The sequence below is a fragment of the Monodelphis domestica genome, chromosome 1 (genome assembly GCF_027887165.1).
Source record: "Monodelphis domestica isolate mMonDom1 chromosome 1, mMonDom1.pri, whole genome shotgun sequence".
Classification (NCBI taxonomy): Eukaryota; Metazoa; Chordata; class Mammalia; order Didelphimorphia; family Didelphidae; genus Monodelphis; species Monodelphis domestica.
Genome location: NC_077227.1, coordinates 433,146,446 through 433,169,420, shown reverse-complemented (window position 1 = coordinate 433,169,420; position 22,975 = coordinate 433,146,446). Strand labels below are relative to the sequence as shown.

The following is a 22,975-nucleotide window of genomic DNA, read 5'->3' as shown; positions in this document are numbered from 1 at the left end:
TGCACACCCAAGTTCAAGCCTCATCTCTTCACACCACATATTTTCAACTATTCTCCCTGCCTCTTTCTAATCCCTCTCTATTCTGATCCATCCTGCATGCCCAAGGAAATAAAAGAAAGAACCAAATTCCTGACCTAGCTTTTAAAAGTTCAATTTGATTTCAAAGAGTTATTCATTCTTTTTCTCTCAAAATCAAATTACAGAGGAAGTCATCAGAGAGACTAAAATAGACCAAAGAATCTTTGGCTAATAATCAAAGACATGGATTTATGTCAGATTTTAGATAATCTCTTTCCCACCGCCATTTTCTTCTATGTCTTATAGGCTAGGTAAAGTCAATAATGTATAGGTGACCAATAGTTAAATTTACCAGGGTGTGTTACAAGGAATTTTACTACAATGAAAAGTACATAAACACATGTGCATATCTAATGTTTAAGAACCTAGCTAAGCATGAAGAAGCTGCCTCATCCTCAGGGCTTTGGCCATCACTTTTTTTTAACCACATTGATCCCAGAAAACTGCAACTAAAGTGCACAAAAAAGTTGTAAGCTAGGTATGGTGTCTGCAAGCCTGTAATCACTGCTACCAAGAAGGCTCAAAATAGGGTTGGTGGATTGCCTGAGTTTGGGAGTTCTGACCTACAGAAGGCCTAAAGCTGATTGGATGCCTATATTAAGCATTACACCAATAGGATGAGTCCCTGGGAGTGGAAGGCCATCTGAATGTTTAAGGAGGGACCAACCAGCCCAAGTGAGAAATGTAGAAGGTCATGAAAGAAAGAGAGAAGGTAAAAGGAAGAAGGAAGAATGAGGGGGGGGGGGGAAAGGAAGGAAGGAAGGAAGGAAGGAAGGAAGGAAGGAAGGAAGGAAGGAAGGAAGGAAGGAAGGAAGGAAGGAAGGGAGGGAGGGAGGGAGGGAGGGAGGGAGGGAGGGAGGGAGGAAGGAAGGAAGGAAGGAAGGAAGGAAGGAAGGAAGGAAGGAAGGAAGGAAGGAAGGAAGGAAGGAAGGAAGGAAGAAGGGAGGGAGGGAGGGAGGGAGGGAGGGAGGGAGGAAGGAAGGAAGGAAGGAAGGAAGGAAGGAAGGAAGGAAGGAAGGAAGGAAGGAAGGAAGGAAGGAAGGAAGGAAGGGAAGAAGGAAGGGAGGGAGGGAGGGAGGAAGGAAGGAAGGGAGGGAGGGAGGAGAATACACATTGATGAAATCACAGATTCTTGAAAGAAACAGAAAAAACATCAAAGTTCCTTTCTGTTGGAAAGTATGTTAGTCAAATGGGGATCATAAAAGGGGAAGAAAGGCTGATATTAACTTGGCTTCCATGATAAATAAAGCAGAAGTCTTCCAACTGTGACAATATGGGCACCTTGATAACTGCTCCCAGAATTTGGAAAATTGCTGCAGAGTCCAGAAACTAATTCCACACCTGCTGCTATACAATGTTTGTACTGCTAAGTACACTTGGGGAGGAGATTAGAGTCCCAAGGATTCAGAATTGACATTACCTATGGTATTCCCAATGACAAAGTTCCAAGTCTTCCGGATGGTCCCAATGTGACAAAAGCTAAAATTGTTCCTGAGCCAAGTCCCTAACATGGTCACATCTGGGACACAACCAGAATTCTTTTGTGAAAGATATCCCACCCCCAACCAACTAAAGTCCCAGATCCTTTAGCCTAATTCCAACAATGTTGGACTTGGGCTACTGATCCTCTCATTGGTATTTAGAACATGACTATGCTCCTTTCTCCTCAGAGTCCTTCTAGGAACCACACAAAATTTCTTTAATTATGTAAACCCAAGTCCTTTTCTTCCGTGCAATTCAATGGGATTATCTGCATGTAGCATCTCTAGATAGGTAAACAAATCTCTGTGTTATATAGTCTTCCTGCTCACTCTTCTGAGTCTGGCAAAACATCACCCCCAGTTCTCAGGGATACTGCCTTCTTGGTTAAGATCCTCCTCTTGACAGATGCCTTTTTTCCCCCTTGCCTCTCTTCATTCATCTAAACTAGAGGCTATTCATGGCCATTCAAAACCATCCACCCATCACATCAGCCTTAGGTAGTGCTACAGTGAGCAAATGGCCTACCTTTATGTAAATATCCATGTAGATAGACGTATCTCTTTCCTCAGTCTGGTTTGTCCACATGGTACCCTCTGAGAGTCAAGAGGGTCGGCTGAGTTTTTGCCAGCACTAGAATTCTTTATGCTTCTACAGAGTTTAGCTCCACCACATACAAACAAATCAGGGGCTGGGGCTGTCCTTTATTCTCCCAGTGCTCCAAGTCCAGGGTTGACTCACAAGCATGTAGACATACAGAGAATCACAAATAAGGGTGATTCTTCTCCACCAATCCCATGGACACTGATTTCATCATTATCCCCTACTTAGTCACTGGAGTACCTTCATGTTCCTAGAAATATCTCACTGGGAAGGCTCTGCTGATGTTTGATCAGGTGTTTCCCTTGAAATGTAGATCCTGCCTCTGCTGACATGAAGGTTTTTTCAGTGTGGTTTTTCTTGTCAGGGGGGTTTTAGACTCCAAAACAAACTGTTATGTGTCCTTGTCCATTAGACTCCAGCTTTATTCATATTGCACAGACTTGCTCCTCCAGTGTTACCTACCTGCAGTCTAGCTCATAAAAAGGGAATGTGAGCTTTGACTGCAAGAGCCTTCTTAAGGCTTGTTCCTGGCTCCAACTAGATTCCAATATCTGGGTTCTCTGTCTGTCTGTCAGTCTGTCTCTGTCTGTCTCTCTGTCTGTCTGTCTCTCTGTCTCTGTCTCTCCCTTTGTTTTTATATCACTTCATTTTCAAAATATACTCTTCCTACTCAAAGGGCTCTTCTTTGTAATAAAGAATAGAAAGAGAGAGGTTAAAGAAAAGCAGTTCAGAAAAACAAAGCAATATTTCAACTAAGTCTAACAGTATAGACAATATTCCCTACCCACATCATTGCACCCCCCACCCCCTCCCTATCCCTGCAGAGAAGGAAGGGAAGTACATTTTCTCTCTTCTTTGAGGCCAGTCTTCATCATTATAAACAGCTTTCAATTTGGGTTTGGTTGGGCTATGCTCCTTCCATTTATATTACTGTGTAGCACTGCTTATTTCAGTCTCTTATCACTTCTTATGTCTTCCCATTCCTTTCTGTATTCTCTGTATTCACTTGTTCCTTGTGGTATGCTAATATTCTGTTTCACTTACGAACCACAGTCTGTTTAATCATCTCCCAAACAACGCAGCTCTTAATGACAATGAAAAGTGCAACTGCAAATATTCTGGAGTGTATGGAACCTTTCTGTCTCTGACCTCCTTAAGGTATATGTCTAGCATTGGCATTTCGTGGGTGAAGGGCTGTGGATATTTTAGTAACTTTTGTAGCATTGTTCCAAACCCCTTTCCTTAGTGCTTAGACCAATTCACAGTTTCACCAACAGGATTCTAAATGTACCTTTGTTTCCATAGCTTAAAATGGACTGTTTTTACAATCTTTTGTCATCTTTGCCAATTTTCTGTGAGACTGGGGCAAAACCTCAGAGTTGTTTTAAGTTTCCTTTCTCTTATTAGTTATTTGGAGCATATATGTTTATGAATAATTTGAAAGTCTTCTTTGGGAAACTCTTTGTTCTAGGGTAGTGTAAAGAGCACTAGAACTGAAATCAGAGGAACTGAATTCAAATCGTACTTTTGAGTCTAGTACTAAGGATCTGTGAGATCTTAAGACAGGGCCTCAATTTCCTTATCTAGAAAATGAATGGGTTGGTAAATAGGTAAGTGGGAGAAAAGATTTTTAAAGCAAATTTCCCTGATAAAAGCATCATTTTTGTATGTATATATGTGCGTGTAAATATATATACATATGTATGTATGTTTGTTATGTATACATATGTATACATATGTGTATTTATGTGCACATATATGGAATGCATGAGAAATGGCAAACAAAATGGTTTCAGATGAACCTAGAAAGACTTGTAAGAACTGATATAAAGTAAGATAAGCAAAACTAGGGGAATATTTTATACCATAACAACAACATTGTAAAGAAAAGCAACTTTGAAAGATTTAAGAACTTTGATCAATGCACTTACCAATCAGTATTTCAGAAGATACAGGATGAAGCATGTTACCCACCACCTCCTCATATAGACTTGATTGGCCCAAGGTGAAGGATAAGACATATTTTTAGTCATAGCCCATGTGGGAATTTGTTTTGCTTCACTATGTATGTTTGTTACAAGGGTTTGTCTGGTTTTTCTTTTCTTTTTTCTTTTCAATTTTTTTGGGGAAAAAAGGCTAAGAAAGAAAAAAGGAAAGAAGGAAGAAAGGGAAGGAAGGAAGGAAGGAAGGAAGGAAGGAAGGAAGGAAGGAAGGAAGGAAGGAAGGAAGGAAGGAAGGAAGGAAGGAAGGAAGGAAGAAAGAAAGAAAGAAAGAAAGAAAGAAAGAAAGAAAGAAAGAAAGAAAGAAAGAAAGAAAGAAAGAAAGAAAGAAAGAAAGAAAGAAAGAAAGAAAGAAAGAAAGAAAGAAAGAAAGAAAGAAAGAAAGAAAGAAAGAAAGAAAGAAAGAAAGAAAGAAAGAAAGAAAGAAAGAAGGAAAGAAAGAAGGAAAGAAAGAAGGAAAGAAAAAGAAATTGAAATGTTTTTGTTTATGCACAAAAGAGAATAGAAGGAAACCCAAATAAGTACCACAGCATGGATATACATTGAAATTGTGACATATTTTAAAGGAAAAGCAAATCATACATAATGAAGATTTGAATTTCATGTACAACATTTTTTTTGTTGTTCTACTTTATATAAGGAAATGTTTATTTTTTAATGCCTGTAAAGTTCAGAATTTTAAAAAATAAAGTTCTTCTTCAAAAGAATGTGTTGGATTAGATGGCTAATGAGGTCCCTCCCATCTGTATCCACGAAGCTGTAACCATTCAGCCATTGCTAAGTGACCACAGTTTAGTGCTGTGAACCATTCCCCACTCATTGGACAATGGCTTATGGTCTCATATATTTATGTTAGTTTCCTGTATATCTTTGATATCAGACACATTTGATGCAAATATTTTTTCCCACAACCAACAGTTTCTCTTCTAGTTACACTGATTTTATTGTGTAAGCACTTTTCACTTTCACTTAACTGAAATTGTCCATTGTATCTCTAGAAATCATCTCCATCTTTTGTTTAGTTAAGAATTTTCTCTAGGGTGAATTCCCAATGAGAGCTAAACTGTTGGGTCTGGAGTCAAGAAGACCCAAGTTCAAATCCAATCAAATTTGTGTGATTCTGGGAAAATCACTTTAATGTCTGTTTGCTTCAGTTTCTTCAACTGTAAAATAAAGAAAATAACACCTACCTTATAGAGCTGTTTTGAGGTTGCAATGTGATTATCACAGTGTCTGGCATATAGTAGGTACTATATAAACGCTTATTAAACTCTTTCTCTTCCTCCTTCCTTTCAGTAGAGCATCCCAACTAGCCCAGGTCAGGTTTTGACCCAAACCAACAAGACCATTGGCACTAGCTAGAAGCTTTGCCCAAAAATGTCCTGAACTGAACTAACCTTGCAAAGTCTGCATCAGGGGTGCAACAACAAAAGTTGACTTGGCACACAGTACATAAGGAGAAGGATCAGCCTTTTCCCAACTTTTTTTTTTTTATCAATAGAATCAGAGGTTGGAAAACCTAAACTAAAGTTATTTTCAGGACCTAAGAATTTATGGCTCATGTAGATGGAATCTATAAATCAAATGCTACCCAAAAAAAGCATTTTCTTTGATGGAACAAAAACATTTTATAGGTTCTGCTCCAACAAAGAGGAGAGCATGCATTATCATATATAATGTCAGAAATCATCCTATGTACCTCAACAGACATAACGATGAGACAACTTTGTTCAGCCACCTCTGATTGGTCTCAGTTCAGATCTGATCATGTCCTCCTGTCCTTACCTCTACTCTCAGTCAAATAAACTTCAATGGCTCTCTATTATTTCTAAGATTCAATAGAAATTGCTGTCTTTTAAAGCCCTTCATAAACTTATCCCTTTCTACCTTTTCAGTCTTATCCTTCTCTCTCCTCCAACTATTCTATGATTCAGAGACAGTAGCCTCTCTGCTGTTTATTTAAAGATCAGCACAGAAACTTAAAATTGCTGGTTTTTCCAGGGTGGGTCTGTTGGCCCCTCTTTAAGCAGTCTGGTGATTCTGTTGCTAGCAGCTCACTATATTTGATGATGGATTTAGTGGGGACATCAGATTAGCTTTTTGTTGTTGTTCAATCGTTTGCAGTCATGTCTGACTCAACTCCATTTGGGTGTTGTTGGGGTTTTTTGACAGAGATACCAGAATGGTTTGCCATTTTATTCTCCAGTTCATTTTACAGGCGAGGAAACGGGGGGGGGGCAGGGGGGGGCAACAGAATTAAGTGACTTTCCCAGGATCACACAGCTATTAAGCCTCTGAGGCCAGATTTGAACTCAGGAAGATGAGTCTTCTTGCCTACTGGCCCAGCACTCTATTGTGCCACCCTAGCTGCCCTTGGCATGTTCAAAGGTAAATTACTTAAAGGTAAATATTTAACAACTAGAACACACACTTTTAAGTTTAGTCTGCATTATTAACATTTTCTTAAGTCTAGACAACCAAGAAAACAAGTCCTGATTTCTAGAAATCTTCCATTTCTAAGGGGTAAATGCTCACCCTCAAAATTTAACAATCAAAAACTGGTTAGGTCTGGTTCCAGCATATTCCTGGATGGACTGCAATTCAGAACTCCCAAACTCAAGCTATTCACCTGCTTCCTCTGCCACAAGGAGTATAGAAGGGCACCCCTCTGCCTAGAGACTCCATGAAATGTTGCTGGCTATTATTCCCCAAGCCTGGAAAGCTTTCCTCCTCTCACCTCTGCTTCCTGGTTTACCTGACTTTCATCAAACCTTAGCTAAAAATCACACCTTCTGCAAGAAGCCTTTCCCTGAGCCCATTAATGCTACTGCTTCCCCTCCAGTTTATCTCCAATTTACCCTGAGTATTGCTCAGATGTACCCAGCCATTTGTATATTGTCTCCCCCATTCAAATGTGGGAGCTCTTTGAGGGCAAACACTTTTTTTGCCCCAGTACTTAGCACAGTTCAAGGTACATAGTAAAGGCTTAATAAATGCATGTTGGCTAATTGATTATTAATACAAAGGCTGTGTTTGCTAAAGCATTTGCACCCATCATGGAATGGGTCTCACATACAGTCCAAATTGAGGAGGGGGTCCCCTGTAGGATGGTGAGGATTTTCAGAAGCTCCCATTCGTGGATAACACTGTACTGTTTATATCAAGTCCCAGAACATGGTATAGCATCCTAAATGAGAGTCACGAGAGTTTGGGCTAATTACCCACCCACAGAGGAAATTCCAAGTGGATAAAGGTTTCCTATTGTTTAACCCATGAAATATAGGCAGATGAACAATGCTTAGGGTATATCTATAAGTAAATACGTCTTGACCCAACACAGCAAATGGACAATCAGCTTGTGCCCACAATTGACCAGGAGGAAGAGAGCAGACTGAGAGAGCTATGGGAAACTGCACTGTTCTTTTGATGTTCCTAATCCTCTTTCTCAACAATGTTCTTCCAAAGGAAAGGCACGTTTATAGAGTGGCTAGAGGGCCATCTTAGTTGGTCAAGTCAGGAAGACCTTATTTCAAGCCCTGACTACCTATATTAACATAAGCAGTTCTCTCAGATTATAAGAAACAGATGAGTTACCAATTTGCATTGCTGGAGGAAGTTTCCGCATCAACACTTCCTTGCCCGAATTAATTCACAAGTTCCGACCACTCCCTAAACTCTTTGGATGATGTTTTATAACTGCTAATCATAGACTACTACCGTGTCGTGTCTAAAGAACTGAAGTTGAGAATCCACCCAAAGAGCTTTGAAGAGTGATCTAGAAAAGATGTGAAAAGACCGCCACACTCACAATTCTTCCCCATACTGAGAAATTATCCTGGGAAAAGGATGTGAAGGGTGTCATCAGATAAATGTGTGATAAGGAGGGAAAAAAACCCAATAAAAGATAGACCTGTCACCTAGAAAGAAAGAGAAAAGAGCAACTAGATGGGCAGCCAATATGTCCCCTTGTGTCCCTTGCAACATCAACTCAAGGAAGGCTCTCAGCATGTTGAATGTACCTCTTACTGCAAAATGATGAAAGGATATGGATGTTTCACTCTCAATGGCAGTAGGCAGGCATAGATAAGTTATAATCATCACTGTTGAAAGAATATTCTATTGGGGGCAGCTAGGTGGCTCAGTAGATTGAGAGCCAGGCCTAGAGATGGGAGGTCCTGGGTTCAAATTTGACCTCAGACCCTTCCTAGCCTGGGTTCAAATCTGACCTCAGACCCTTCCTAGATGTGTGACTCTGGACAAGTCACTTAATCTCCATTGCCTAGCCCATATCACTCTTCTGTCTTGGAACCAATACACAGTATTGACTCCAAGATGGAAGGTAAGGGTTTAAAAATATATATAAGGAATTGATTCTAAGACAGAAGGTAAGGGTTTTTTAAAAAAAGGAAGGAAGAAAGAAAGAGTACTCTTTTGATGAGATCACACATTTGATAAAGAACTAGAGAACTGGAATAGACTCTGTTGTGAAACTTATAGTTTATGAGGATAATCTCAAAAGATATAATTAGAATTGAGCTGATCCTGCCAGACAACAGATCTTCCTGAGCTCAATCTGAGCCAGCTGCAGTCTTTGTCTCTAAACAACGGTTGCCCAATAAAGTCAGACCACTCCAGTTCACAAAGCCTCCTTTTTAGAGATTTGATAGAATTCAGAGCTCAAAGGGACCTTAAAGAGCATCTAATCCAGTTCCTCGTTTTATAGATGAGGAAGGTAGGGCTTCAGTTATATGACTTGCCCAAAGTCACACAAGTAGTAAATGGCAGAGCCAGGGTTTGACCTCTCTATTCTGACTCCTAATTTAGCACTTTTCCCATTACATCTTGATTCCATGCTTTTTTGTCATTAAAGAGCCTTTGTATTCCTAATAATTTTTAAACCCTCAGAATCTCAAGTCTAGTCTATATCAATAAATGCATGATTAAATTTTTATTCAACAATCATTTAATATGCACTTACTGTGTGCAGAACATTATTCCAGGCATTGGGAGAGATACAAAGTTTAGATAACGCAGAGTTCCTCTCCTCATTGAGCTCACAGCCCTTCACACACATATAAAAACACAGAGCTTCTTGAAATCATAACTCACAGGAGAAGACAATATCCAGGGAAAATAACATATAGGCATATAGGCGTATGCTGTACAATATCTTTTTTTTTTAAACCTTTACCTTCCATCTTAGAATCAATACTGTGTATTGGTTCCAAGGCAGAAGAGTGGTAAGGGCTAGGCAAAGGGGGTTAGGCAATGGGGGTCAAGTGACTTGCCCAGGGTCACCCAGCTAGGAAGTGTCTAAGGTCAGATTTGAACCCAGGACCTCCCATTTCTGGGCCTGGCTCTCAATCCACTGAGCAACCTAATTGCCCCCTACAGTATCTTTTTAAGGAAAGTGTTTTGTCTATTCTAAATGTGAGCTATTACTGATAATGTCATTAATATGGTATAAGCAATGCCCTTTATCCACTGGTCAGTATGTGGTCATCTATCCCTGAGTCCTGGAAGAATTAACTCCCCTCAAAACTAGTTTGTCACTGTTGCCATCTTGCTTTTTTATTGTACATTGGTCCTATGAAAGTTACAGCTCCTATACTGTTATTTCACCCAATATTGTATTTTCAGGAAAAGACTGGCATGAAGGAGTATGCCTGTATACATCCCATCTTTTGGAATGTTAACATCATCATAGGATAGCATGCCATATCATGAGATGTTCTTTTTCTCCAAAAGATCCACCACCCACGTTTTCTTTCCTCTGGCCTCATTCTCTCTGTCTTAGCAGCATGAATTAAAATAAGTGGATGTACAACAGAATTCCATTCTTCCTTTCATGATCCACTTCCAGGGAGCTCCATCTTCCTAAATCAGAGGCTGGTGTGCTCTTCCTAACCATAAAATGCCTTCAGAGACCCTTTCCAGCTCCAGCATCCTGCAACCCTCTCACCTTCTTGCTAGGCACCAAACCTTCAATGGGGAGATTCCAGAAAGTGTTCCGTGCTTTTGCTTAAGGTTTCTTCCTTCCTCCCCAGTTCAGATCGTAAGGTGAGAATGCTCCTGGGCACCTGAAAGACCCTCTGTTAACTGGAGGCAGTGAAGTTCAAGGTTGCTTCTCCTTTCCTTTTCAGGAGCTCCTCTGAGTCCAGACCTCAGAGTCAGTTCATACCAAGAGTACGAGAGCAAGTAACCCGCAGCCCCAGTCCCAAGGAGTCAATGAAGATTTGAGAGCCCAAAAGGAGCCTCTATTCCCAAAGCCCCAAATTGAGTGAGGTTTCTGAAAACTGGTCCAGGCCAACAAAGGTATAGCAAGGAAGGAAGGAATGAGTTAAAATACAAATCCACAAATGCTAGGAGGCTTCCTTTTGGTAAAACACTAGCAGGGATTTGAAAAGAGACAGCTTTTCAAGGATTATTTTTGAAAGCTAAATTCAGCATCACCCCCAAGATGATCAACCACAATTAAGGGAATGGTTTACCTGAACATCAGCGGCACAAAGTTCTGGAGAAAAGCATCAACAGGAAAACCCCGCAAGGACCTAACAGTATAGGCTGTGTTTTCTCACAGCTCAGTTTCAAACACTACGTAGTCAGACATCACTGCTCCTGTTACCCAGGAGGATAAAAGCAAGATTATCAAAGCCAAAGAAGCCAGTAGTAACAAATAAATCTGCTTAACAGTTAAAACTGATAGAGACATGTCAGTGTAAACAAGCCCCCAAGAGGCAACACACAGACCAGCTGGGGCCCACAGGCTTGCCTAGAGACTCACCCAGCCCAGAGGGCCCAAGTCTGAGACTCCCCTCTCTTTGTGGAAATTTCTCATGCAAAACATTATTCCACTCCCTCCTGCCTCCCTTAAAGTAAGGTGGTTTCCCCAGTTCTGGCCCAGACTCTGAGGGGCCCCAGTGGGGTGGGTGAAGTAGGAAGGCAGGCTGGGCCCAAGAGCCGGCAGCCCTTCAGGATAACGGACCAGGTAACATGGGACAACTGGATTTAGGGAAGGGTCTATAAAGGCTCTTCTAAGATTCATGAAAGAAGTCCCAGTTCCGGGCTTTCTATCAGCAAATTGGGGCTTCAGAGTGGGCGGGGGATGCTGCTGCCGGCCCTTTTACCCATGGCAATAAGATATGAGAAATAGCGAGCTGGAGCAGAAGCAAGTGCATTACCATCCACCCCAACCGGAGCATTACAGAATGCTAGATGAACAAGCCCACGGGGTCTGTAGCACTGCTCCAAATCACAACTCTCTGCCTTCGTTTTTCTTCTTTGCTACCATTCCAATTCTCTGTCCAAGAATTCTGACTCAACGAACTCTCTTTGTTGTTTGGCACTTTCAAAATTCTGATATAAACTCGGATTCTTAAGAAACAGCATCGAACCTTGATAAAAACAAAAAAACCTAATTTTTCACCTGCCCTTGATCTTGAGATGGTTTGTGAAGGCTTTAGCCACACAGACCCCGGTGCTTGCTCTCCAGGGTTTCTTTAAAAATATTTGAGGACTGACTTGTGTATTCTGAATATAAAACAGGAACAGGGCATATATTATATAGGAATAGATGGCAGGTTGTTGGGGGGAAGAGGGAAGCTCTGTATTAATTTCTTTTCTTCACCAATTCTAAATGTAATCATCTCAAAGCATCTCTTAACATTAACTACCATGTTTTTTCAATGTTGACATTTAGATTCTGAAAATAAAGTACAGAAAGATGGCTAATTTGAGTTCTGGGTTTTTCCCTCACTACCCCCAACTTAGTGAAAGAGGGCTTAAGCCAGTATGTTGGATTTTGTTTTAAATAACAGACCTCTAAATAGTCTGTTATTTAACACGGCAAACTGGCTTTGAGGCCATTCTTCTATTATGCAGAAAACACTGACAGGAATACAAAGAAGCGAATGAAAAATAATCAGCTATAGGTAGGCCTCCTCATACTTCTTATTTAAAAGCCATATTGACTGTGCCTTACTTATTATTGCAATAAGCCTAGAATCTTACTTGCTTTCTTCTGAATTCACAACCAAAACCTAGTGGTATTCTAAACGTGAAGTAAATTTGCTTTACAAAAGAAGCAAAACCAGAAGGGATATGATTACAAATAAAGGAATGAAGGGAAGAAGAAGGGAAACAATAGGGAAAAGTCTACATTAAATAAATCAAGAAGAATCTGTGAGCTAACACCAACTCATATGATTAAAAGCTATTCCCCTATGGAGAAGTGGTCAGAGAGGAGCAAAACAGTTTTCAAAACAGTTGTAAACTTTTAGCAACCATTACTCAAATAATAATAAGAGAAATTCCAATTCTAAGATCTCATCTCAAATTTACAAAACTGCTAAAATATGGAAGTAACACTGAAATTGAGTCAGAGAAATGGGCATAGGAAAATACTGTTGGTGTACTCAACCATCTTAGAAAGCAATTTAATATCATGCTAAGATGGTGGATAAAATCTATGTCCTTTGACTTAGAGATCTTATTACTAGGCATATACCCCAAGGAGGTTAAAGACAGAAAGAAATACTACCTTATAAACCAAAGTATTCATAGTAGCACTTCATGTGATAAAAGATTAGAAACAAATTATGTATCTTTCAGTCAGAGAATATCTAAACAAATTATGTTCCATTAATGAAATGGAATATTACTATGCTGTAAGAAACAATAAAGATAAAGAATTCAGAGAAGCATAGGGAGAATTCTATGGGAAGCACAAAAGAAAGAAATGTGATTTTATCAATGAATAGTCGTTCCTATTTTTATTGTTATCTTATCTCTTGCATTTTATTTATCTCCTTTGGAAAAATTAAACTTCTTTCCCCACCTTATATCTGTAAGATAGCCCCATTAGTTTTCTCTATCATGTAGTTAAAAAATAAAAATGGATACAGACCTACTAGAAGTAATTACCTAATCTTTTATTTCTAAGCAATATGAGTCAATTAACTTTTTAACCAAGATGTATTGAGCACCTACTACATGCAGAATCCTGAGCTATAAATACTGAGGGAATCCTAAGAAACCTACTTAAAATAGGAATAGGGAGATAAGACACAAAGACCTGGAAAGACCTAGGGTTGCCAAACGATGTGCTAAATATCAAATGAATGATGTAGCCATTAAGTAGTAGTAATGTAGCCATTAAGCAAAGGGAGTTTGGAGAAAAGAGAGGTTTCTGTAGTTTGGAGTGTTCTGGTAAGATTTCTTAGAATTAGATTGCTCAAAAAAAAATACTATCCCCCCAAATGCTTTCATATAAGGAAGGGATGCACTCACAGAAAATTCAAGGCTCTGTTAAATCACTGTAGTTTTAAAACAAAATCATAAAATAGTTTAATTCAACCTACCTGAGGGTAGCATCAATTACTGGTGAATCAATCCATTAGTCAGCAAGTACCTACTGTGTGTCAGTCACTGTTTGTAGTATTGATGATTCAATGACAAAACCAAAACAATTTCTACCTTTTAAGAGCTTATATTCTATGGAGAGATAATATGTATATGAGTATGTACAAAATACACACAAAATCAAATACAAGATAATTTGGTGGAGGAGGCAATCATACCTAGGGAGATTACACTTTTGTTTTCCAAACCAGTAGAATTGCTAATATTGAAAAGATAGTGTCTAAGCAATGTTTAATTAATAAGTCAATAGGCTCCTGGACTTTGGGAAGTGTTATTCACTCACTGAGGGCAAGGCATGTCATCTCTCAATTTATATATCTATAAAATGGGTACTACAGAATCAGTCTCAAGAGTTAGAAAGGACTTCAGAAGCCATCTAATAATACAACCCATATCTGAGCAAGAATCCCTTCTGTGAGACATGGGACAAGGAATCTTCCACCCATTGTTTGAATGACTAAAGTGGAAAGGATCTCACTCCCTTCTAGAAAGCCCAATTTGCTTTGGGACAGTTCTGTTTGCAAGTTTTTTTAGACTAAGTCTAAATTTGCCTCTTTTGCAAATTAAATGATACTTGGTCTATTTCACAGAATTGTTGTAAAGAAACAATTTAAAAATCTTAAAGCACTATAGATATATATAAACTATTATTGTTGTTGTTATTATTAAAACCCCAAGCAGGGGACACAGGGAAAATACAATCACTTCATCCAAACATAGCCTTCATCCAAATGTTGCTACAGAACCGCCCAAAGGTGTAATGAGCTGACTAGGAAGAAGTAGGATCCTTTTCACTATAGGTATTCAAGCAAAGGCTGGATGACACCTTGTTCTTTATAGAGGGGGGTCCAGCTCAAACATGACCTGGACTTTTGAAGTCCTTTCCAACCAATGAGATTGACTTATTTTGCAAAATCGGCAACTAGAATATCTACCTATGGGTTTTTTTTTTCAGCATTTCCAACTTACTATTATATTTCTGTTAACAGAATATTGTATAACCTGGTTTCTGAAAGAAACAGACAACCAAAGGTTAAAACTCAGGCATGAGAAAGGAAGTCTTCATTTTGATTGTAATTTGGGATTTGTTGATTAGCAAAGATTTCAAGAAACAGAGACTTGCGTGTTCTAGATTTACCTTTGGTTAGAGTACTTTCGATATTTTCAAGAAATACATCATGTTACTGAGGTGCAACTGGTTTTCTGGGTCTGAGATGGGTAGTGGGTCTGAGACTATATGACTTTTGCCTTTCTAGGCTTTCTTTTACTTGGGAGAATGTGCAGATGGACAGCTGAGTTTCTCAAATCTAAGAATCCAAGTTATTGATGTATATATACATATCTATCCTATACTTTTATGTGCAAGGTAGATTAGGTGGCCCCCACAGTCCCTTTCAACTCTTAAATTCTGTTTTTGTGTACCTTTCCTATACCCAAACCTTCTTTGCCTTCAAGAATTATGTACAATTTTAACCCTTCATTCAAATGGAGCTTCTGAACTCTTAAGGGAAGGTGAACAGTTAGGATAAACAAATGATTTCCCTACCTCCTTTAAAAAAAATCCTTCCAACTAACACTCTCCTCCAAATAGACGCAACTATTTTATAGGGTAAATAGAAATGAATGGCATTTTTAATGGCCAAAGTACCAATTTCTACAGATCAAGGAATTCTAAAGCAAGATACCTAAAAGAAACAGCACATTAGTAAGAAAACAGAATCCCAGACTATCCCTATATCTTCTTAACTAATGAGGAGCAGATGTTTGGACAAAGGCTTTTTCAGCAGGACTAATGAATATCCTAGCACTAACAACCTTTCAGAAAAAACTGCATGTTTTCTTCCCAGATAAAGTCTAATCCCTGACCCTAATATCTCCTTTGGAGGAAATGGTCTTTTAAAAAAACTGCATGAAAAAGACCTATCCTATCCTTCCCATTTTGCTTCCAGGGATAGTGGAGGTACCTACTGTTTTTACTGACATCAGAGACCTCTTTCATATTTGCTCTTATGAAAGCAATACCTTGAGTCATCAATCAAAATATTTTTTATCATCTACTTTCTTTTTTAACTCTTCCTTTTTGTACTTAGTATCAATTCCAAGACTAAAGAGCAGTTAAAGGCTAGGCAATTAGGGCTAAGGGACTTGCCTAGGGTCACACAGCTAGGAAGTGTCTGAGGTCAAATTTGATTTTGGGTGTTCCTGACTCCAGATTCGGTGATCTCTTCATTGGGCTCCCTAGCTATCCTTTTATCATCTGCTTTCAACCAATCAACAAATAAATGGAATTTCTACTATATAAAAGGCCTTATGTTGAACAGTAGGAAAGCAATAGAGATGCATAAGACATGAAGAAGTTCACAGACCAGTGAGATGTAGCGGACAAATGTCAAGCTCTAAGTGTCAAATGTCTGACACCTGAGCCCAGAAAAAGACAATTTAATTATTGGTTAGGATTATGAGGGAAGCTTCTGAGAGATTTGAATTTAAATTTAAATCTGGGATTTAAGATGGACTTAAAAATCAGGTGGGATTTATTTGTATAAGTGAAGAAAAAGTGGCATTCTGGACAGAAGGGAAAAAAATGAGCAAAATCACTGAAGTTAGAAAGCCCAAGTCATGCTTGGAGAACTTTAAATAGATCAGCTTGACTGGAGAAAAGAGTGCAGGTAGGGGAAGACTGAGAAAAAGCTAGAAAGGTAAATCTGACATGAGTTCTCTCATGTCTTCTCCTTTAATACCTCAAAATCTTCCTATGGCTTCATCTAGCCTCTCTCAGAACCAGATGTGCCCTTTATTCTATCTTCTCCCATCTCTTTTTGAATCCTTTTTCATTCAACTTTCCCTATACATTATTTCCTTCTGTTCTATTGATAAATAAGTTTATCACCCCCATCCTAAAAATCTGTTTCTGTAACCCTGCCATCCCCTTGAGTTACCCTTTCTCTCTCCTTCTCTTCTTATCGATTTCTAGAAAGTATACTCTATACTTTTATCTCCAGTTATTCACAATCCGTTCCCTCAACCCCTTGTAATCTTTCTTCCATCACTGTCACTATGAACATGCACTCTTCAAAGTCATCAATGACTTAATCATCTTATCCGATGGTTTATTTTCAGATCTTGACCTTTCCATAGCATCTGACACTGCTGGCCACCACTTTCTTTGTAATATTCTTTCCTTCCTTGGCTTCTGAAATACTATTCTCTCCTGTCTTTTTTCATTCCTTCTTCATTTCCTTCCATGGCTCATCTTCCTACTTCCCAACTGGATCTCCCAAGACTCTGCCTTTAGTCCCCCTACTTCCTCTTCTCTATCTATATGTTTTCTCTTGGCAATCTCATTTATTCCTATGAGCTTCCACAATCAATCACTTCTATGAAGACAAGGCCCAAATGAATTGAGGAAAAAAGGTAGAGGAGGAGATGGAGCTTTCTGGAGAGTAAATTGAACAAGAAATAAAGCTAGCCTGGCTAGAATTCCTCAAGATATAGTAAAATACATGAATATGTATTTTATTATATAAATATTACTGTTACCTATAAATATGATCCATTTATATATATAACATCTTTTTTACCAAACTATAAGCTACTTGAAGGGAAAGGCTATATCTTATTCATCCTAGTATCCTAAGTTATTAGGCCAGGGCACTGTAAAAAGAAGATGCTTCATAAATGCTGGTTAAATCAATGGAGTCAGGCTATGTAATGTGGATTTTTAGGCCAAGTGGAATCACTGAAGGTTTTTCAGCAGGAGTGTAACTGGCTCAGAACTGTGCTTTGTTAGGTTTATTCTGGCAGTGTGGATATGATATATAGGAGAAAGAGGGAAAGAGGGAGAAAGGCAGAGAGAGACAGAGGGGGAGACAGAGACAGAAAGAGGAGAGCAGAAAATGTCAGAATAATTTGGAAAGGCTGCTTGGAAGAGCCTAGATTTGTTTCAGGAAACAAATGGAAGATAGATGGACTGGAGGGGAAGACTGGGGACAATCAGCCAATAACTTTTTCATTTGCATACTGTTGAATTTTGTTTTAATTTCTCTATTTGGCTTTTTGTTAAGGTATTTCCCTAAGTAAGTCCACATGTGAATTAATGGGATGAACTACACTGAGCTTCAGTATTGAAGCCTTATCTTTCTGTCTTTGCTGGCTTCAGAGCCTGAACCTCAGAACATGAAGGAATGGGGAATCCTATATAGCATGTATAATAACTATGAGAAAGTTGGGATAGATGTTTGTTTATGCAACTACTTGAACCTAGGACCTTCTAATAGTCCCCAGGCTTGGCCCTAGATTTCCTGGCTTCAGATCCCCAGAGCATCCAAATAGCTTTTTGATTCCTGACATAGAAGCTGCCCTACACATCTCTAATCATTCTATATTTGGGAGTACCTTTTCTATTCTGGGGCATCAACCTTTATCATTCTATAGTGCTGGCCAAGTTATCAAAAAAACTATGAATCCAAGTATACTCTGCCTGTAATGAGGAATTCTTTTTCTTCTCATGGATAATTATGGGTTGAATATGAGGGCTTTACAGAATACTAACAGCTACTAGCATTTAAGATTTTTATGTTTGCAAAATGCTTCATATATGTCTCATTTGACCAACTATGGAAAGGAATCAGATTTTCACATGTGGTTTGCGGAATTTTCTCCATTTACTTCAGTTTTACACCATGCAGGCTGAAACTCAGTCAAGCACTTATTAAGCACTTACTATGTGCCAGGCACTAAGCAAAATGATGAAAATATAGAGAGATAAGACAATCCTTACTCTGCAAGAGTCTATAGTCTAATAGGGAATATGACAAGCAAGCCAAAATATGTATAATAATCTACAAATGGGAAATAATTAAAGAGAGAAGGCACTTGAAAAAAGGGAAGACACTAGAATTGGAAAATCAGGGCAGAATTAAATTAATACTCAGGCCATTTAAATACATCTTCTAAATTCTTTTACCTACATTTAACTCTCTTAATTTATACAAATAACATAATTTGAAAGCCTTGGTTGTCAAGAATAGGGGGGAAATTGCAAAGAATTGATATAGGCAGATTTTCCCCCTTCCCCCATCAGGCATTGAATTATAACCCTTTAATACATTTTATTGGTGACTCACTATCTTGCAGACCTTCCTGGGATGATCAGTAAAGATACTTGTGAATAAGTTAATGCAGAAGTAGGCTACTGCCTGGATACTAATGTCTCACCATACAGCAGCTCCGCAGGCAAGAATGTCCTCTTTGGACAGAGTGGCTGTTCTACTGTTTTGGTACGCAGAATAAAGTCAGTTTAAAAATCATCTTCACCATATGCTTTGTGCTTGATTTCTGAGCAAAAGGGAGATTTATGTTCTCCCAATGTGTGAGGAAATCAATTCATGAGATATAATTTTGATTTCTCATACATGAGTAGCTTAAATATGTTATTCAATGCTATCTCGAGGCACAAACAAAAGACAAACAGGTCTAAAGAAAGTCCAACCCACCACTTCATGGTAGAAACATTTGCTATTTGGTGACTGCTGATAAAAAACATTCAACAGTGTTTGTAGGCTCAGTGCTGGGCAACCACCAGTCATGAGCCTCCTGTATTTTAAAGGGATTTGGTTGGGGGGGCATTATAGTCTGTCAAAGGATTTTTCTGGGGCTCTTGAGTGCATTGTGGGGGTGAACTTGTCCCAGAAAGAATAAAAGTGGTAAAAGCCTTAATGGGTATATCACAATGACCTCTTGTTAACTTCTTCCCCACATACCAAGGAGTGATCCTTCCCAGACAAGCTTTGGTCCCATTCTGCAGGTCTCCTTTCCCCCAAACAAACCAATTCTTTCTGAGGGCTGATTTTGCAAGTCACTGAGATTTCCCAGGCTAGTACCTTGCTTAGCTTAATGTTCAGTCACTAGAGCAACTGCAAAGTCCATCTTCCTCCAAACAAAGTTGGCTAAGGAGTGATCTTATTAGAAAAACAAGTATGAGCAACTGTTGAGAAGGTGATGCTTCTAAGAGAAGATTCTCCACCCCTGAGAGGCAGGCAGGGAGATGGTTTGTCTGTTTGTTTGTTTTTGATCCAGACATGTGATTTCATCAGTATAAAGGACTCTCAATATGGAAACTCCCTCTATCATTGCAGATTGGCAACTAACCCTAATTTATGAGAACTGCCAGAAGCACTCAGAGGTTAAATGGCTTGCCTATATTTACACCACTAGGATATATCAGAGATGAGACTTGAACCCAGGTCCTCCTGGCTCCAAGGCCAACACTTTGTCCACTACACCATGCTGCCTCCAAGCAAAGTATAAAAATCACTCAACTAGAAAGGTTAAGAAAGGTAGCAAGGACATGCCTATTTCATTCCAGAGCCAGAAGCCAGAACTGTGTCTAAATGGGGCCCCAGAAATAGTTAAGGGTAACATAAAAATATAAGCAATTGGCCATATGATTAGATGAAGAGTAGGAAAGAAATTCTCCATTGAGGCTTCATAGTGTCTAAATCCTTGTATGTTTATGACCCAGGCTCATAACTCCTTCCCTACTCTCACCAGAAAATAACTAAAAGTTTGGTAAGGGAGAGATAAAGGGCATTTAGGATATAGATAATGACCTACATCCATCCAGTGACTAGGAAGCGCCAAGCCTTTTCAGCAAAAGGTTAGGCTGGAATTATTAGTTCCTACTGGAAGAGGCTCATGGAAGACAATTGGTTGAAACCTTGGTTTTAGCAAGGGGGAAAAAAGGCATCCCACTATGGGTTCTAAAATGCTCCATGTTGTACAAATGAACCAGGCTAGCCTTCAAACACAACACTTCCATCAGCTCCTTGCCACTATGGAAGGGAAAGTAATATGATTAGAATGATCCAAGCAGAAGTCTGTCCAAGTGTTCCACAGCACTGCTGATGAATGAAGACTACAGAAGAGACAATGCTTATAGGTACATCCCTACCATTCCCACTGCCCTTGTAATGTCATTCAGCAAAACAGAATTTTATTTTCACTATCTTGGTTGTGGGTTCTTTTTAAAGGAAAGGTTTTCAGGTTGTTATTTTTATTTATTGATCAGAATAGCACTCTGAAGTTCCAAATTACTTGTAAAATACAGCTTTGCTATGTATATGTGTGTATACATACACATATATGTACATATACATACACATATATGTATATATGGTCTATGCCCATTGCAGTAGCCAAAAAAAGTTTCAAGGCTGTTATGTCACAAATATTGAAAAAATACCAAAAGGCAACTTTGGCCATTCTCATATTCTTAGTGGAAACTTTTCTATGGTTTGACATGAATTTCAAGTGATTTTTTTTTCCATCAAGGACTGCAGAATGATGCTATTAGATACAGCACTGTTGCACAGTGCCCTATAATCTTGGGATTTAATCAAAGCATATTCCAACAGCCTATTTTGGTGCCACAATTTACATGACTGTTTATTTTTAAATGATTTGGTATGGATTTTTTTTTTAAGGGAGGTAGGAGGAAGGGAATTACTTGAAGCCAGATTTCTCCTCCTAAGCAGGTCTCCACCACTCTGTTTGAGGGACTGTGTATGCCGTCATATACTTCAAGTAGTAATTAACAACAGAACTATTTGGAATAAAGGAGTAAGGACAGGGCATTTGACAAAGAGTTAACAGATGTCCTTTTCATTGCTGCTGGCCTAATACCACTGCCGGTCATTTATTGGATGTGGAGTTTATTTAGTTGGGGGGGGGGGTCAGAGACAGAGACAGACAGGGAGACAGAGTGAGATAAAAGAGGGAAGAGAAACAGAGAGAGAGGGAGAGAGGGAGGAGAGACACAGAGAGAGAAACAGAGAGGGGGAGGGAGGACAGACAGAGAGGAGAGGAGAGGAGAGGAGAGGAGAGGGGAGGAGAGGAGAGGAGAGAGAGAAATAGAGAGAGAGGGAAGAAAGAGAGAGAGAGAGAGAGAGAGAGAGAGAGAGAGAGAGAGAGAGAGAGAGAGAGAGAGAGCGCTCTAATAATCATATGCAGGCTGCATTAGGCATAATACAGACTAGATCTCTAATGTTACAAACAATCCAAGATCCTGTCCTTCCTGGAAGAGGCTAGTGTCTACCTCCTACATTCTGATTTTTAAAAAACCATCCAGAAAAGCTCTTATAGACTTTATGATGGAAAAATATGTCAGAGTTCTCTTACAGATAATTCTGTCTAGGTCTGGTGATAGCAAACAGATTTGAATCAAACGGCAAGTACAGGCATACTTCAGTAAGCTATCAGCACAGCAGTGCTGCCTTTTTTCCCCTTTGAAAAATGAAAGAATTAAATTCAAAACAAACAACTTCAATTTAACACCAAACTACAGGATAACCAATCTTAAAAATGTCAAATTGTAATGGATCTTAATACCCATATAAAACACAAAAAACAGTGCCATTGTTCCCGGGTAATGCATAGCAACCTTACAGAATTTCAGTGAAGGAGAAAGAAGGAAAAACACCTTATTACTTCTAACTCCTGCGAGCCATTTTGGTCTCCAAAGGTTTTAGACAGCCCGAGGCCATGTGTCTGCAGTGTTTCGGGAAATGACTTGCCTTTGCACGAACGCTGCTATGTTCTGCAGCACTGCTGCCCCCCAGCAGCCCCGCTCAATTTCTGGTTAACTCTTCCTTACCAGCATCAGGCTCCCAGTTCAGTGGCTCTCGGGGAAGAGCAGCCTCTCCAAAAGCCATTTGAAACCGTGCGCTGGCTCTGGAGTGGCGGCCCAACACAGGGGGGAGCGGCGCTCATTGCCCGGCCCGTAGGTGACCGAGAATGGCCCGACCATTTGGTTTCTTCCTAAAGAATGCATCCCTAACAAAGCAACTGGCTCGCTCTTGTCTTAGCTCTTTAAAGTTCCGTTTGCTTTCCAAGAGTCATCAATCCTTTTTCTTTCAAAACCAAGTTACAGAGCAAGCAAGGCAAGTCAGTGGAAAGACCCAAATATTCAACAGCTAGGGGAGGAGAAAAAGAGCTCAGTCACACTCAAAGGCAGAGAATGATGTCCATTTTGGTCCCCCCAACCCCCACCTCCACCCCCACTCCAAATGAGTCTTCCCCCCATACCTCAGAGGCCAGACAAGGCATATTCCATAGAGATGGAGTAACTTTGCCAGAGAGAGTCACAGGGCAGGCCATTTCTCTGCTCATGTAGAAAAGCATGAACATTTCTTTCTATTGGCAATTTTCTAAAGCAACTTAGCCGGGAGGGCTTTATTTTTGTTTTTCATTTTCTGAGCAAATTCAAGGCTTAGCACCATAAGCTATTTTGTCTCACATCTGTTTAAAAACAAAAACAAAAACAACCCTGGTAAAATCCTAAGCCAAGGTCACTCACTCCTATGTGTGTGACATATCAGGGTGTCACTGGATGGAGA

At 39.5% G+C, this 22,975-nt stretch overlaps 1 long non-coding RNA gene across 2 annotated transcripts in view; it reads left to right on the top strand.

Moving 5' to 3' along the window:
- LOC130456434 (uncharacterized) overlaps window positions 1–18,889 on the top strand; it is a 34,672-nt gene extending 15,783 nt beyond the window's left edge. For both annotated transcript variants that reach the window (XR_008915286.1, XR_008915287.1), the window contains exon 3: window positions 18,717–18,889. This is a non-coding gene — a long non-coding RNA (uncharacterized LOC130456434). The remainder of the gene's footprint in view (window positions 1–18,716) is intronic.
- Window positions 18,890–22,975: the final 4,086 nt, after the last annotated feature.